Source organism: Lygodium microphyllum, chromosome 26, assembly GCF_053477565.2.
Source record: "Lygodium microphyllum isolate KBCC chromosome 26, Lygodium_microphyllum_v1.1.10, whole genome shotgun sequence".
Classification (NCBI taxonomy): domain Eukaryota; kingdom Viridiplantae; phylum Streptophyta; class Polypodiopsida; order Schizaeales; family Lygodiaceae; genus Lygodium; species Lygodium microphyllum.
In genome coordinates, this window is record NC_141160.1 from 55,717,160 (window position 1) to 55,734,882 (window position 17,723).

The window sequence follows — 17,723 nt, forward strand, 5'->3', positions numbered from 1 at the left end:
TATAGTCACTTATTCAAAGTGGCCCTCAAGAAAATTGAAAGCACTCAATGCCAATAATTTGAAAAACAATCACAAAATACAAAGCCTTAATGTGTCTCGCTAAATAGTACAAAATTCAAATTACTCATGCCAATTGCATATGTAAGGTCTATTCATTAAAAACTCTTTGTCTAAGAGCCTATCCCTCTACAGATTTAGGCCTTGTGACACAAGCTAGTACATTATCATTAGGATGAGGGTTAGCATCACCCTCTCTAAGTTCTTCATCACAAGTATCCAAAAGAAAGTTAAGCGATACACAGAAAGCCACTATGTACATAGGGGCATGATGTAGATCAATATTAATGTTATACAAAATGCGTCATCTATTCTTCAACAAGCCAAAATAATATGCTTAATGCACACTCTACCTTTGAAAATTATCAACTAAATTTCTTCCAATGTCCATTGGTCGGGCATGTATCTCCTTGAACAAAATGCGTCATTTATTTTTCAACAAGCCAAAATAATATGCTCAATGCACACTCTACCTTTGAAAATTATCAACTAAATTGCTTCCAATGTCCATTGGTCGGGGCTTGTATCTCCTTGAAGGCATTACTAATATAGCTAGAAGTCCATAACCTATATCAATTTAGGAGACATTGACATATAGGTAAGTTACCTAGTTGGATGAAAGGCTCTTGCAACACTTTCTTATTCCTCTCTTGTTTGTAGATAGCTGATGCCTTCTAATACATAGCGTCACAAGGAACCAATGCATTGTATTCATGATTGATCTCAAATCCTAGTTCAAAAGGTTGACTTTGAGAATTATAATGACAAGCACTATCATTTCAAAGGATTGTTGATGTATCATGGTTTCTATCTCATATTTGTGCCAGTATGTATTTGTGCTAGAACTTTTTGCAATTCACTACAAGTTACAAATCATGCAAATACACTTCGCTTAACTATGCTTAGTTCCCATTCTCATCCATTACTAATACCTTGGATTCCATAATGCCAATGCACCCTTCCACAAAGATAACTCCATTACAGTACATATCCCATAAGTTTCCCACAAAAAAAACTACCTTTCAAAAATAATGTGTCACTTATATGTGTCAAACCCCGCTTCAGGGGTAGTGCCAATAAATTTATAGGCTAATAACCTCACATCATTATCAACTACTATTGCAAGCTTTCCTTTCAAGCTCTAGACATCTAATATATTTACAAACTAAGAATCCCATAACCTCCAAAATGAGCAAACATTTTTTTGCACAATACAATGCAAAACCTTATAAATGTTGGCAATCATATGCAAAGATCCAACAATGCAAAATCCAAGAATTTTTTTTCTCAAAGAGAACACTATATAGCCTTGCTAGATTGCAATCTTTATGTTACATAGACCTCACTCTACAGAGCTATTGTGAGAAAACTTGTGTAGTCACAATGCCCTCCTTTTTATAATACTAGCAAATCATATTACTTTGTAATTGTTTTCATGCAAGCATTATTCTAACAATATTTTTATGATGCACTTGACATCTCTCTGATGACATAAGAGTCCAAATTTCATAGGCATTCTTCATAGATACACTAACCCATATATCAAAGCTAATCACTCATAGGCACAAAATAATTGCTTTACCCAATACAACATTGTTGAGAGATCAAAGGTCTAGCATCATGGTAGATATAAAGGCACCCAACAAAGGCCATAATGAAAATAAATATAATCACATTAATTTCATTTCTAGCATCTAGGTACACAAAATATCTTGGGTGGCTATACACATTCGTAGGTGTCTTGGTGGAAGAGAAAATAGAATAAGCATGCATTAGGTAAGGGTGCAATGTGAGGAGCTTTTGGTTGCTCATTTAGAGCAGTAATGGCTTCTTGTGTAAGAAAGAAGGGCCAAAAGGTAGCGCCTTTAGAGATGAAATGCACAATATAGGCTAGTCAAGCATGGCACATAGTCCACACAAATGTGGAAGATGGATATGAGGAATGCTATTGTAGTGAGTAGAGCATGGGAGTCCTTGAAAGAGATGAGGTTTACCATTAAGGGTGACCATGAAAAATTTAAGGGTACAATTAAAATTGATGACCTTGACGATAGCCTAGTCTTGTTGAATTAGGCCATTAATATGATATTAAGAGGTTTGTGGAATTTGTTGGAGCCACATGGAGTAGTAAGGCATGATAAATCTTGTGCATAACATTTTAAAGGAAAGGTAGTATGAGAGGCTATGATAGTTGTGATACAAGCCCTTACTATTACAGAAATAGTAAGGCCAAGTGATCATGGTGTACATTAGGCCTACACTAGATTTATTACTTCTATAATTGACAGCCAGGAAGACTGATCATATGTGGTATCTATATGATAACTCCAACCCTTATTATATATTTTCCATGAAAAATTGAAATATTATTATTTATGTGTGTATACATCTCTCTTCTCATTTGTGCATATGGGTGTTTCATGTAAGGGCACTTAATAAGTGGATGAATGCTTGATGAGTGCCTTGCCTTTTAATACCTCTCTCTCTCTCTCTCTCTCTCTCTCTCTCTCTCTCTCTCTCTCTCTCTCTCTCTCTCTCTCTCTCTCTCTCTCTCTCTCTCTCTCTCTCTCTCTCTCTCTCTCTCTCTCTCTCTCTCTCTCTCTCTCTCTCTCTCTCTCTCTCTCTCTCTCTCTCTCTCTCTCTCTCTCTCTCTCTCTCTCTCTCTCTCTCTCTCTCTCTCTCATGTAAGGGTATGGACTTTGTAGCTATACCATGGAATCTAAGCAAGAAACACTTATATAGGGAGTAGTAGTGACCCTAAGCTCTACTTTGTTTCCACTCTACATGTGATTCCCCTATACTCAGTGGTGAACCCTCACATGTGAGGAATCACAAGGGCATATTCTTGAGATGTGCCTCAATGTTGTATCTTTCTATATCATGAATACAAATGATTACTTATTGATATATCTTATGTGCCTATTTGTTGTGGCATTTTTGTTCCTCATGTGACAGGTTATGACTTGAAGTCCTGTGTAGGTCCGTAATACTTGGTATCAAAGCAACTCTAGCATGGAGCATACTAGCTTGAGATGAAGCATGCTTATAGCAAATGCGGAGGAGATTCTACCATAACATGCCACACAATGCAACATGGTGACCTCAACATGACACGACACGATATAACACAACACGGCACAACACCCCATGCCGCAACGCCCCCTAGGCATGTTACCTACTAAAATTTGGGAGATAACCTATTGTGCCAACAAAGTTGAGAGGGAGTAATGACGTTATAGGGATGCATGGCACACCATTCAAAAATGCATTTGAAAGAGCTAAAGATATGGAAGGACATTTTCTTTGAAGGGGAAGACGAGCTATGTCACCGGCTCAAAATTACATACAAGAAGAAAGAGATGTAGCTCAAACTAATTGAGCAGACAAAGAAGACCATCAAAGCATTGGAGAAGACCCAAAAAGGGATAGATGTGCTAGATAATCTCAAAGTGAAGGCTAAAGAGTTAGATGAAGACTTTGAGGGGGTCACTGCCAGTTGGTCATGGTGAGAGAGAGATGATGGGCTATGGCAAGTGAAGATGGCCCAAGACCTTGACACAAATTTGCAAGAAGAAATCATGCTAAGATGGAGGTGGGAGACTTCCTCTGGATCTGATGAAGCCAAAGATCATGCCAAACTATACTTGAAGAAAATGAGAGCCAATCATGCAAGAGCTTAAAAATAGAGTGGAGCCAACCAAAGTTGAAGCAAGGAGCTAAGAAAAAGAAGAAACAAGTAAAAGAAAAATAAGAGTTCTCATCAAATGAAGATAAAGAAGAAAAGAGAGAGGATGAGCTCAGCCTAGATCTTGGAACACCTCATCCCCAACAAGAAGGAGTTGGTTGTTACTACCCCACCTACTACCCGAAAGACTAATAGCAAGAAGGCTACCATGAAGACCAATATCTCTACAACAAATACCCTCCTAAAGAAGATGGATACTACTTCCCTAAAGATTTTCCCATCGACCACCACCTAGAAAGAGAATATCTCTATAGCAACTACCATATCCCAAAGAATGCCAACCCAAAGGAAGCCAAGAGGAGGAAGAAATAATAGAGTATTATGTGAAGGGAGAAGGATGGAGAGTGGATGTGTGTTCAAAGGTAGAAAATATTATGATGGAGTTAGGATACAAGAAAGAAGATGAAGATAGGTGGACATGTCAGAGGGATGAACCCTTGCACCCATACGTTGTAGCCCAATTGAAAGAAGAATCAAAGCATTAGAGAAGACCCACAAAGGGACACCTACATCAGTTGATATTGAGGGTGAGACTAGGTTGGTGCCCTCATTTGAGGCATGAGATGCCTTTGATGAAGATAAGGATGAAGAAGTAGATGAGGACATAGACTTAGAATATAAGAATGGAAGGGCGAAAGCATCTTAGACAGAGCATTCGCTACATGGAGCCAACACTTCTAATTTAGATGATGAGATAAGTGAAGGAGAAGGAAAAAATTAAGAGTCAAAAGATAAAGAAGAAGAAAAGGGAGAGGATAAGCTCAACCTAGACCTTAGAATACCTCTATCCCAACAAGTCAAAGAAAAAAAGAAGAGTGAGAATGAGCTCAGCCTAGATCTTGGAACACCTTGACCCTAACAAAACCCAACCCCAACAACCAATCAAACCCATAAAGTTCAATGATGATAGGTGAGGAAGAGAGTTGAAGAAGAAAAACATGAGAATATGTGATGATATAGAAGAAGATGATGATATAAAAGAAGAAGAAAAATATTTATTAGATGGAGCCATAGAGAAGATCAAGGAAATGATGAGACAAGAAAAGAATGAGATAGGTGTATTTCCCCACAATCAAGGGTAATATTGTGGGAGTAGAATGAGAATGGTGACTTATGCATCGGTCGTCACCCGAGTGGAGAACCACATTGAAACCTCTTGAGTGACTCAACACAATGGGAGTCAAAGAAACAGGGAGGGACCCCATGAGAGAACGACTGATGACACCTTGGCCGCGACCCACAATGTTGTTGCCCAAGCGACTATAAGTAATGTGAATGGAGAGGGTGGGAACCCAAATCTTGTGAGGTATGGAGACCGACAAGGTCCTACATACATAGCAGTTATCATTGCTCAAAATATGGTTTGATTCTGAGCCAACAAACTACATAGGCACGGAATTTTAATCAAGAACAAGCAATGATAATGGGAATCTCACTTAGACAAGATGTAACGAATAGAATTTTAGAGAAAATATGTGTATGGGATCATAGAGCCTATCGAAATGACCCTTCAAGTGAGTTCTTGGATAGGCTAATGGTGACTTATAGACTCACATTATGAAATGGGACAAAGTCAAGAACCCCTGCCTTGGAACAAGCCACTTTGACATACTAGTAAAGCGAGAAGGCACAACTCTACTACTAGATAAGCTAAATTCTGAGAGCAAGTTCAACGGATGGCACATTAATGTATTCATACCCTTCCACTCCCAATGAATAGTTCAAGATCCACCTCAAAGGAAAAAACATAATACAAGATCGAGAATCGTTACCTTGAATATCAATTGTCTATGGAATAAACATGGGGAGGTGGACTACCTAGGAAGAACACAAGAGTGGGAGTATTAGACATGTAAGAGACATGCATATTCTAAGGAAATTGGCCAATGTGGCTCCTGAGATACACTACCTTCCAAGCCCTTGGCTCTAGAGAACTAGACAAAGAGGCTTGGCAATCCTATTATCGGCATAACACTACTATCGATGAGCATTCAAATTAGGTCGTACCTCCCCCAACATGCTATTTATCCAATTTATTCCCACAATGAAGGACTCATGGATCCATGGAAACATTTATGTACCTCAAAAGTAATTAAAGGATGAGAGAAAGGAAGTCCTAGCAAAGCTAGCAAACACCTTTAAACATTGAATCATAGGGGCAACCCATTTTTCATTGGCAGGATTGGAACTACAAAAGAAGAGCTTGTCAAAATTGGCTAAGTGAGGAATGCCCTAACCTCTTAATCCTCTCAACACGTGGATCTTCATTGACATATCACTCACCTAGGGGGAGAGGAAAGTATGATATCAACTATTTTGTTGTGAACCAACAAGTTGCCTCTTTGCTCTCACACTCTTTCATAAGCCAAAATCTGGATGTGTCCAACCACTGTCTCATCTCATAGTTGATAAACGAAGTGAATGGTACAATTGTAGTGACAAGTCACCCCTGATTGCCTCACATCAATGCATCTAGGGTTGGCCTAGTAGCCTGTGATTTACTAACAAATAATAAGTGGGATGCACTGATAAAATTGCGTGAAGATGGGGTGATAACGTATGGGATCTTTGTGAGAACATCGACATGATCACACAAGAGGTGGAGGTGATGGACATCAGACCACCACCCACCAAACCAAGATGTGGATTTCGCTAGCTGCAACTGCAAAGGAAATTAATTGCCAATGAAAGGTGTGGAACCAAGCTAGAAAACTATAGCCCCAACTCAAGAGAGGGTTGCAAATCATGGGCATGCTATTGTATTCTCAAGGTAGTAGCCCTCAAGGAATGCAAAGCTAGCTTCAAGAAATCTTTTGACAAATTCATAAAAAAGGGAGATGAACTCTTACACAAGAGAGAACTTAAAAAATTCTAATCACATCACAAAAAACTTACCGGTGAAAGTAGAGAAGTGAGCATTGAGTCACAACCAATTCTAAATCCATCTGGTAACCTGCAAATGGACCCAAAGAACCTCAAGAATCGGTGGTTCATGCACTACCAAAAGATCTTTGGAGCAAGAGATGGACACAAAAAAGACCCAAACTTTAAGGACATGGCAACAACCTTAGACTATGCCCATGCATTTGTGAAGCAGATGCACCCACTGAATGGTTTGACTCATTTGTCATAACTTGAAACACCATAAGGCACCTGACATAGACAAGATCCCACCTGAGGTTTTCAAACTACTAACCCAAGATATCGAAAGAAAGACGAATCGTGAGATACCTAATAGTACAATGGGATATGTTGTACTAAAACTTCTAAGGGCAATCTTTGAGTTAGGCGAAATACCAGAACAAATGGACACCTCAGCAGTTGTATCCATCCCTAAGAAGGGAGACCCAACAATGATGCATAACTATTGTGACATCTCCCTGATATCCATGGTACTCAAAGTGCTTTCAACTATTGTGGCACAACACATATCTGACACATTAGAGAAGTGAAAGTTCTTCTTGCAATGACAGGCTAGCTTGGAGGAGTGTACCAGGCAAGTCGTGACAATAGAGGAAAGTATCAAGCACCATCATAACATAGGGAAACCCACATATGTAGCCTACATCAACTTTCAAAAGGCATACAAGTTTGTGCACTACGAAGCTCTTTTCTTGACGTTATAGGTGGTTGGAGTTGAGGACAAGACCCTTCGCTTCATTAAAGCGCTATCATCAACGGTTCACTGTGCACTTTAGGATTGGGGATTCACATATCATACCCCATCCCTGTGGAAAGGGGTGTCTGGCAAGGATGCCCCCAATCACCCACCCTATTCAATATATTCATTAATGGCATCATTAACGAAGGGGAGAATCTAGGGTGTAGAATATTGGGCCTAAGAGAGATACTTCAAGCACTACTCTTTGCATATGATGTCATTCAAATGGCAAAAGACAAACTGAATGAGCTCCAACAAAGTCTCAATAGACCATCCGATTGGGTAGCCCATTGGGAGATGAAATTCAAAATCAACAAGTGCAAGGTTTCCATATTCTTTGGTAGAGATACACTAAAAGAGCATCTTTCAAGGCGAGACAATTCTTCCTAGGTTGGGAGGTAATTGGACACTACATTGAATATAAATACCTTGGTGTCACAGTGAACAAGAACCTTTCTATTTACAAGATCATGAAGGAGAGGATTGGGGCTAGACAAAAGGCATTGTATGTGCACTAGCACTTCCTCACTTCATGAGTTGTGCCCACTTGGATGCTAATGACTTTCTTCAAAGCTTGAGTAGTACTAGTACTCACTTATGGTGCAAAACTCATGGGGGTCCAAAACCAAGGCAAGTTGTGCTCATTGGAAAGACTCCAAGCACAACTCGAATGTGATAGATTGCGGGGAAAAGAGGAAACTCTACCACAATGGGAGAGGCCACCCTCCACCACAAATTACCCATTCCCCCATTTGTGGCATGTTAAGATATCGAGCTCCACTCGTGATACGCCAGGGTGACCGTTGTGCATTTATGTCACCGACTTGTCAGTTGTAGATGTGGTTGGTACACCGCCCATGAATAATAGCTAGATAACAGCTATCCTTATCTACTCTAGTTCGTGGCTCAGTTAGTATGCCACCTTAGTTAGTTGAGTTTGGTTTGAGACCCATATTTAGGGTTCTTCTATCTCTTTGTACTTGAGTTCTTTTGGCTTACACAACTAAGAAGAGGAAAACTGTTTTCAGCCTCCACCCTTGTGTGTCTTCCCCCATTGTGCAAGCAAGAAAGCTACAAGTGAGACTCCTTCCTTCTCTCCCACAATCTTGACATGGTATCAGAGCCTTGTTCGTGGTAAGGAGCTCAAGAAAGCAAGCCAAGCTCGCGGTGTTCTGGTAAGAGGAGCAGTGTTGCTTTCATTTTCTGTTTTGGGAGCAGATCTCTGCAGGTAGCACAGCCGGAAAGTGCAGGAGTGCATTGTCTCAGGTTGAGACGCCCTTCGCGGTGAAGCAAGAGGGCACTATATGCTGCGGGCGCGGGCTTTAGCCCTCGGCGACCTTGTTTTTTTTATTTGAGGCCATTTCGGGGCCTGTTTTGAAGGCGGAAGTTTTCTGCACGCACTCAGGAAAAGACCCTATTTTATGCTGTGCGACCACTGTTCTACAGGTCGGTGAAAAGTTACTGTAGAAATTACATCGTATGCTTGTGCGCAGAGACATTGGGAGTTTCAGAATCATCATTGGTTCCTGTTTATGCAAAATCGTCACTAGGAAGTGACTGTGTGGTCAAATACCACTTTCGCCAGTTTTGCAGATTTGCCCTTGTGAGGGTGAAGCTGTGTTCTTTGCAGTGACAGAATTTTTTGCAGTATTCTGTAATGGCATCTGATTCTCTTTCACAGATTGTCACTGAAAAGCTTGACAAGAACAACTTCCAGGCATGGAAGTTTAGAATGACGAATTTCCTTATGGGAAAAGGATATTGGGAATTTGTTGCAGGAAATGAAGAAGAACCAGTTCTTCCTGATGTTCCCAATCAATAGCAAATGCAGGCATTCAAAGCATGGCATGAGAGAGCCAGGAAAGTTATGTACTGGCTGTCTATCAGTATTTCAGACTCTATGATTGTGCATATTCAGGATGCAAGTACGCCAAAGGAGGCATGGGATACTTTGTCAAAAATGTATAGCACAAATACGCAAGCCAGGAAAATGCAGCTCAAGCAAGAGTTGCATAATGTGCAAAGAGAAAATATGAGCATCAATGACTACCACATGAAGGTGAAGAAGATTGCAGATGCACTTGCTTCCATTGGGTCACCAGTGGAAGATGATGATTTAGTTTCTGTGACCTTGAATGGTCTAGGAAAGGATTATGCACAGTTTCGGACATCCATTTCAGTTCGTGAAAGATTTCCTGATTTTGAGGAGTTGATTGCTCTTCTAATTTCTGAGAAACAGAGAAATGGTGGTGCATCTTCTTCAGGAGGAACTTCAAAAGAAGCTGTCTTCTACTCAAATGCTAGAAGAGGTAGAGGCAGAGGTAGAGGAGGCCGATTTGGAGGCCGTGGTAGAAATCAGAATATGCAGCAAACTCAAGAAAACCAGTCCTATGGAGGAGGACGTGGTAATTCTAGAGGCAGGGGGAGCCAAAGAGGTCGTGGTGGATGGCAGAGAGGCCAAAATGCAAACAGTAATGTTGAATGCTACTACTGTGGTAAAATGGGTCATATGGCTAAAGACTGCTATAAAAAGCAGAATGACATCATGAATGGGAAATTGCAACAAGGGAATTATGCATCTTCTAGTAGACAGGGTGATGACAGAAATGAGCATCTGTTTATGGTGCAGCACATGAACAATTCTGTGACAAGTGCAGAAGAAAGCAATGATGTATGGTATGTTGACTCAGGTGCATCAAACCACATGACAGGTCATGCAGAATGGATGGAAGATGCAAGAAAAATGGAAAAACCAGGATTTGTGGAGACTGGTGATGATACTGCACATCCTATTGTGCAGATTGGAAAATTTCCTTTGTCTATGCAGGATGGGAAAAAGAAATACCTGTCCGATGTATTTCATGTCCCGAATATCACCAAGAATCTAGTTTCTGTTGGTCAAATGGTTGAGCAGGGCTTGCAGGTCAGATTTAATCCTCATGGATGCTTTGTTGAGGATATGAAAAATAAAGGTCGCTTGATAGCAAAAGGAAAGAAGAAGGGCAGAATGTTTACGTTGGATGCAGACATGTCTGAATTGAGTGCAGCAATGTTTGCACATGGGACCGGTGTAGTTGCAGATATTGATATCTGGCATAAACGCATTGGTCATGTTAATGTACAGCGACTTAAATCAATGCAGGCCCAAAATATTGTTGCAGGATTGCCCAAATTCAAGGTTGCAGAAATGCATAAGGTATGTGAAGCCTGTCAGTTTGAAAAACAGGCAAGGAAACCATTTCCTAGACATGTTCAAGAGAGTGAGAAGCCATTGGAATTAATCCACTCTGATGTGTGGACTACTAAAGCTGCATCTCTTGGAGGCTGTCATTATTTTGTCACTTTTATTGATGACTATAGCAGAAAAGTTTGGGTGTATTTTATGAAAAAGAAAAGTGAAGTTTTTGGGCATTTCAAAACTCTTAAAGCTATGGCTGAAAAAGAAACAGGTCTGCAAATAAAATGCCTAAGGTCAGATGGAGGGGGAGAGTACCTCTCAAATGAGTTTGCAAGGTTCTTGCAGGAGCATGGCATAAAGCAGCAATATTCATGCAGTTATACCCCACAACAAAATGGAATTGCAGAAAGGAAAAACAGGCATATTGGAGAGGTATCTCGTGCCATGCTCAATGAAAAAGACTTGCCAGATTTTTATTGGGCTGAAGCAGTTGCTACAGCAGTCTACATAATGAACAGGACTCCCACTGCAGCAATACATGGAATGACTCCAGAGGAGAGGTATACTGGTAGGAAACCAGATATTTCTCATTTGAAAATTTTTGGTTGCATTGCCTATGTACATGTGCCAAATGAGCTGAGATCCAAGTTGGATCCAAAAGCTGAGAAGTGCATCTTTATTGGTTACTCTCTGCAGCAAAAAGGGTATAGATGCTATAACCCTTCTACTCGTAAGTTTACAGTGAGCAGAGATGTTGTTTTTGATGAGATGAGTAGCTGGTATAAACCAGTAAATGTGATTGATGATGTAGACGCACAAAATGGTAATGCTGCACAGAATTCACAGCAACAGTCACAAAATATTAGTGGACCTGGAGCGTCCTCTAGCAGTGGTTCACATTCTTCGCCATGGACAGGCAGATTGAGATCAGGAGAATCTTCTCAAAGCAATGCAGATAGTGGTATGCAGGTATCACGAAAAGGAAAAGAGAAGGTTGATCAGCCCATGTTTGATGTGAATGCAGGTCACTCTTATGTGGATGGTGAATCCAGTGGCTCAGAACAGAGCATTGATGATGAGTTGGGTATTCCTTCTATTGTTACACCTGGAGTAAGGAAGACCAGGGATGTTTTGAGAGCACCTGGGAGTGAACCTACTTTGCGCAGGTCTACCAGAGCTAGGTATCCTGTGGATAGGCTGAAATATGATGGATTTACAGCCATTCACTATGCATATATGGTCAAAGTGATACAGGTACCAGAACCCACATCTTTTGAGCAAGCCATGGGAAAAGAAAAATGGGAGCCTTGGAAGCAAATGCTACATGGGAATTGGTACCTTTGCCTAAAGGTAAGAATGCAATTGGTTGTAAGTGGGTTTATAAGGTGAAGCACAATGCTGATGGTTCTGTGAACAGATACAAGGCAAGATTAGTAGTCAAGGGGTATGCACAAACATATGGCATTGACTATGAAGAAACATTCAGTCCGGTTGCAAGGATGGCAACCGTAAGAGCAGTCATTGCTATGGCTGCGTCAAAGGGATGGTCTTTACATCAGATGGATGTAAAGAATGCCTTCTTGCATGGTGATTTGCAAGAAGAGGTCTATATGGAGTAGCCACCAGGTTATGTGCATGCTGTTCATCCTGAGTTTGTTTGCAGGTTGAAGAAAGCTTTGTATGGCTTGAAGCAAGCACCTAGAGCATGGTCTGACAAGATAGGACAGTATCTTGTCACTATTGGCTTTCAGATTTCCAAGGCAGATTTCTCACTTTATGTGAGAAAAACAGAGAAAGGATTATGCTACTTGTCATTTATGTTGATGATTTGATTATGACAGGTGACAGTGATGAAGATATCCTTCATGTGAAAATGCTCTTGAAGCAGAAGTTTGAGATGAAGGATTTGGGAGAGCTGCATTATTTCTTGGGCATTGAGGTGATTAGATCACCAAGTGGGATACAGCTCTTGCAGAGGCAGTATGGATTGGACATGCTGTCCAAATATGGGATGACAGGCTGTAAGCCTATTTCAGTTCCTTTGGAGCAGAATGTGAAGCTAAGCGCAGATGCAGGTGAGCTTCTGGAAGACCCTACTATGTACAGACGCATAGTAGGAAGCTTGATTTATATGACTATTACCAGGCCAGATTTGAGCTATGCTGTTGGATTGGTAAGTCAGTTTATGCAGGCTCCAAGGAAACCACATTTGGATGCGGCTAGACGCATACTCAGGTATGTGAAGTCCACATTGCAGTATGGACTATTTTATGAGACTGGGGTTCAAATACAGTTGCATGGATACACTGATGCTGATTGGGCTGGTAGTATTTCTAATAAACGATCTACCAGTGGATATGTGTTCTTTTTTGGGAGTGCTGCAGTCACTTGGAGCAGCAAGAAATAGCCTACAGTTGCCTTGTCGAGCACAGAGGCTGAGTACAGGGGTGCAGCAATGGCTGCATGTGAGGTAGCTTGGTTGCATAAGCTACTTTATGATATGCATCAGTCTACAGATGGGCCAGTTGTCATTTATTGTGACAACATGAGTAGTATACACTTGGCAAATAACCCAGTCTATCATGCTAGAACAAAGCACATTGAGGTGCATTATCACTATGTGCGAGAGAGGGTTTTACTAGGTCTTATTGATCTAGTTTATGTCAGCACAGAGGATCAGGTAGCTGACATATTTACGAAGGCATTGGGCACAGAGAAGCTGCGCAAGTTCAGAGACCTGCTTGGTGTGCAGGAATTGGGATTGAGCTCGAGGGGGAGTGTTGAGATATCGAGCTCCACTCGTGATACGCCAGGGTGACCGTTGTGCATTTATGTCACCGACTTGTCAGTTGTAGATGCGGTTGGTACACCGCCCATGAATAATAGCTAGATGACAGCTATCCTTATCTACTCTAGTTCGTGGCTCAGTTAGTATGCCACCTTAGTTAGTTGAGTTTGGTTTGAGACCCATATTTAGGGTTCTTCTATCTCTTTGTACTTGAGTTCTTTTGGCTTACACAACTAAGAAGAGGAAAACTGTTTTCAGCCTCCACGTGTCTTCCCCCATTGTGCAAGCAAGAAAGCTACAAGTGAGACTCCTTCCTTCTCTCCCACAATCTTGACATGGCATATTGTGGTGGGCAAAGGGCACTAACCTTAGCCAAATATCCACACCTCAAGACATGGATACAAGACTTGACAAGACATCCAGCCCCAAAGGGGGCAAGAGGAAAGTGGACATGGGAGATGCAAACCCGAAATTGGCTTAAGTAGTACATACCCAACGCACCACTCCATGAAATGCGGGCACATGTATAGGATAAATGGGACAAACAACATGATTGCCAATCCCTGAAAACATACCTCCAATGTAAGCATGAGGACTCATCAGACTACCTATTTTGAAGGAATTTGAGAAGGAGAGTGAAGCATGGGGTAGATAGAAACCTCCTCCTGGCACAAACTGGCATACTAGTATTATGAGGCGGGATCAATCCTAGAGGATAGCAACTTTATTCGTGTTGTGGTGAGTGAGAAAGGGGAACATCCATCTGTCACATCATGCTCTGCTGTGAAACCTTCAAAGACCTTCGAGTTAAATTTCTTGGAAATCTCAATCATGACTCTGCAAGTTGCTAGGCCCCTATGGGACCAAAGAGGAAGTGATGATAACCCTTCTTGGTGGGAAGGTTCACGGGGCAAGGTTACCCTACTTGGTAGCCCCAAAATTGCACTCGATGGGTGTAATGGATGGACATGTTCGAGTGTTTGCGTTCCTCGTGAAGCTATGCGGTGATATTTGTGAGATCTACATCTCATAATTTTTTGGTCCCTTGGGAAAGGACAAAATCACTCCTAAGGCATGATCACCATGTGCCAAGCTAATATTTTGTAATATCACCAAAATAGCTAGCTTCACCAAAAAGAGTTACCCATAGTTGGGGGTCTATTGGGTAACTCCTGTATGGACAAACACCACCTACTAGCCAATGCCCAAGATGGGTATGGCACTCCCTTTGTGGGAACCCATTGAGAGGGGATTTTTAGTGGGTGAAGCTCCCATAGTACCTGGTTTCCCATTAAGGTGACCTGGTCCTTGGTACGCTCCTTTGTTTGGGACATGGTTCTTCCAAGGATCTACCCAAGGGGAGGTTATTCTCCCTCTTCCCTAAGGAAGTTGCAAAAGATGCACTAGGGTGGCCTATAGTGCACATAATAAGCAAGTACCAAAAAAATTTGATCCTTCAAGCTCTGCCTAAGTAGGTCATAGTGAGCCACATGCATAGGTGAGTTCTCTCACTGTAACCCTCTTCTAACTCAAAAAAAAAATCTAAAAAATAGACAAGAAAAGAGATTGAAGAGCAAATAGAGTTAGCTAGGAAGAAGTTAGAAGAGAAAGAAAAGCTAGAGCAAGATGTGCGGAAACAAGTAGAAGAAAACAAGAAGAAGAAAGTTAGGAAAAAGATTGAGCAAGTACAAAGAGGTGGAGGAGCCAAGTTAGAAGAACTAGTGTGGAGATCTAGGAATCCAAAGGAAGAAGATAGGTTAGAACAAGCAAGAAAAGATAGATCAATGCATGGAAGCCAAGGAAGATGAGATAGAAGTTGACTTAGACTAAATGAGAAGGAAAAAGAGGAGCAAAGGATAGACCTATGCAAAGAAAGCCAAAAAGAGGAAGGAAAGATAGAGAAAGAGGAGAGAATGAGAAGAAGAAGAAGGAAAAACCAAATGCCAAGAAATGGAGGCACGACATTTGATCCAAGATGATAGATAGGAATGAAGATGCCTCTAAAACCCTCCAAGCTAAACTTGTGGCTAAGGATGAAGCAAACCTAGCTTTTGAATCAAAAACCACATCCCATCCCAGCCAATTTAGATCAAAATAGGAACCAAGTGCACTTTAGCAATGGAGTCATTGGCTACGTCTTTGAGCCTGAAGAGGAAAAACCCTTATGATCTTGGACAGAATGAATCAGAGAAAAAAGCCTCAAAGAAAGGAGAGCATGAGGGAGTGCTCGTGATATGGTCCAACCAAGGTAACTTAGTACTATGGAAGGGAACCTTGCTAGTTGAGTCTTGGAGAACTCCCCAACTCACTCTTAAGGTGAATATCTTTGGACTATAGAATCCATTGAAACCATACTCAATTATGGTAAAGATTGAGATCTCAGCATTCAAGTTACGAGTAGTGTAAGGAGTTGTCATCTCCAACCTATGGATCCATGACACACAAAGCACTCCACTTATGGGCATCACCCTAAGATCTTTAATGATACCTCTACTTTTGCAACCCAAAATCTAGTCTAATTATGATGAATTTGTCCATTTCCCTCCAAGAACTTCAAGTCGAAATGATTCTAAGAAGAGCTGAAGAGGTGCCATGTACCAAGACCACACCTTCTATGTGAAAATGCAAGCTAAACCAACCACTTTGTCTAAGTTCAAGGCAAGTGAGAAAGATCTGGAAAAGAGGCCAAGGAAAACAATCCAAGTTCTTGATTTGGGGATGAGGGAAAAGCGTCTTCGCAACAAAGGAACCAAGAGACACAAGTCCCAAGTAAGAAAGGGAGGAATGACACAAGGAGTAACTCAATGGACTGCCTCCCTTAAGGCGTGGCACAACATGGCTACAACTGCACCACCACACCTTGACCCCAATAGTGAAACAACTTGGGATCGTGCCTACAAATCTTGGCATGCAAAGGCATATGAGATAAGCCACATAAAGTTAGGACTATGAAGCCTCCACTCCTCAAACATAATTGAGCCGAAGGTGGAGTAGCATGCAAAAGAATAAAAAGAACTAAGTCTAGATGGGTAGACCCTAGGTAGTTTGATAGAAAAAGTTATATTAAGAACCCTAAGTCATAGTGTGGTAGACACTAATTACCTTGATAGAAAAGGCTGCATTAAGACCTTGCTAATGAGTCAAGTCCTAGATCACCAGTAGACACTGACCAACTTGATAGACTATGTTAAGAACTTGAAATGAGTCTAGAAAATTACCCTTAGATTGTTGAGGATAGCAATCCATTAAGTGGGAGGGAGTACGTAAGGCTACAGGCTTTGTAGCTATACCATGGCATTGGAGCCAAAAACATCTATATAGGGAGTACCACTGACTCTGAGCTTTTCTTACTTTCCACTCTACATGTGATTCTCTATACTCAAGTGGTGAACCCTTTACATGTGCGGTGTCATGAGGATGTACTCTTGAGATGTGCCTCAATGTGGTATCTTTCTATATCATGAATACAAAGGATTCCTTATTGATATATCTTGTGTGATTTTTTGCTATGCCATTTTTGTTCCTCATGATAGGTTATGACTTGAAGTCCTGTGAAGATCCGTAACAGTCCTATGTATGTGTCCATGCTCCATGTGGGGGAAATTTGGTGGATGAATGCTCAATGAGTGCATGAGTGCCTAGACTTGAACTAGGAAGAAGAGGAAGTAGCAAATGTTGAGCTGACAAAGGGGGTGTGAGACAAAGTGCAAAATATAAATGGTGGTGTTGCAATACGATAGAGGTATATTTTAAATATGTGCATTTGTAATAGCAAGGGAGTTTTACCTATTCCTCTTTCCCCCTCTCATCTCAAAGAGTGCCATGCCGTGGTCATGTTTGCATATAGAACAAGAGCCCCTTTGCATGTAATAAATATGACAAGATGCAAACATGCCATGGTCATGTTTGCATATAGAACAAGAGCCCCTTCGCATGCAATGAATACGACAAGATGTTCAAGAGATTGTAGCTTCTCAAGATGCATCGAAAGATCCATTAATCATGCTTATAAATTTGGTCTAGAACAAGTGCCCCTTCACATATAGTGAGCACAACAAGATTTTGAAGAGTTTGTAGCTTCTTAAGTTGTATTGAAAGATTCATTATAGCAATAGCAGAGTCAACAAGTTCCATGCCCTTGTGGCTATGCCATCAACCTGAAAGGAAAGGAAGAATGTGAAGAACTTGGTACAGTGCCCAGTGTGCAAGAATAGATTTGTTGGGTTGTATATGTTGCTGTGGCATTTTAGATGCAAGCACTCAAAGGACGGGAAGCACATGTTGGAGATTTGTG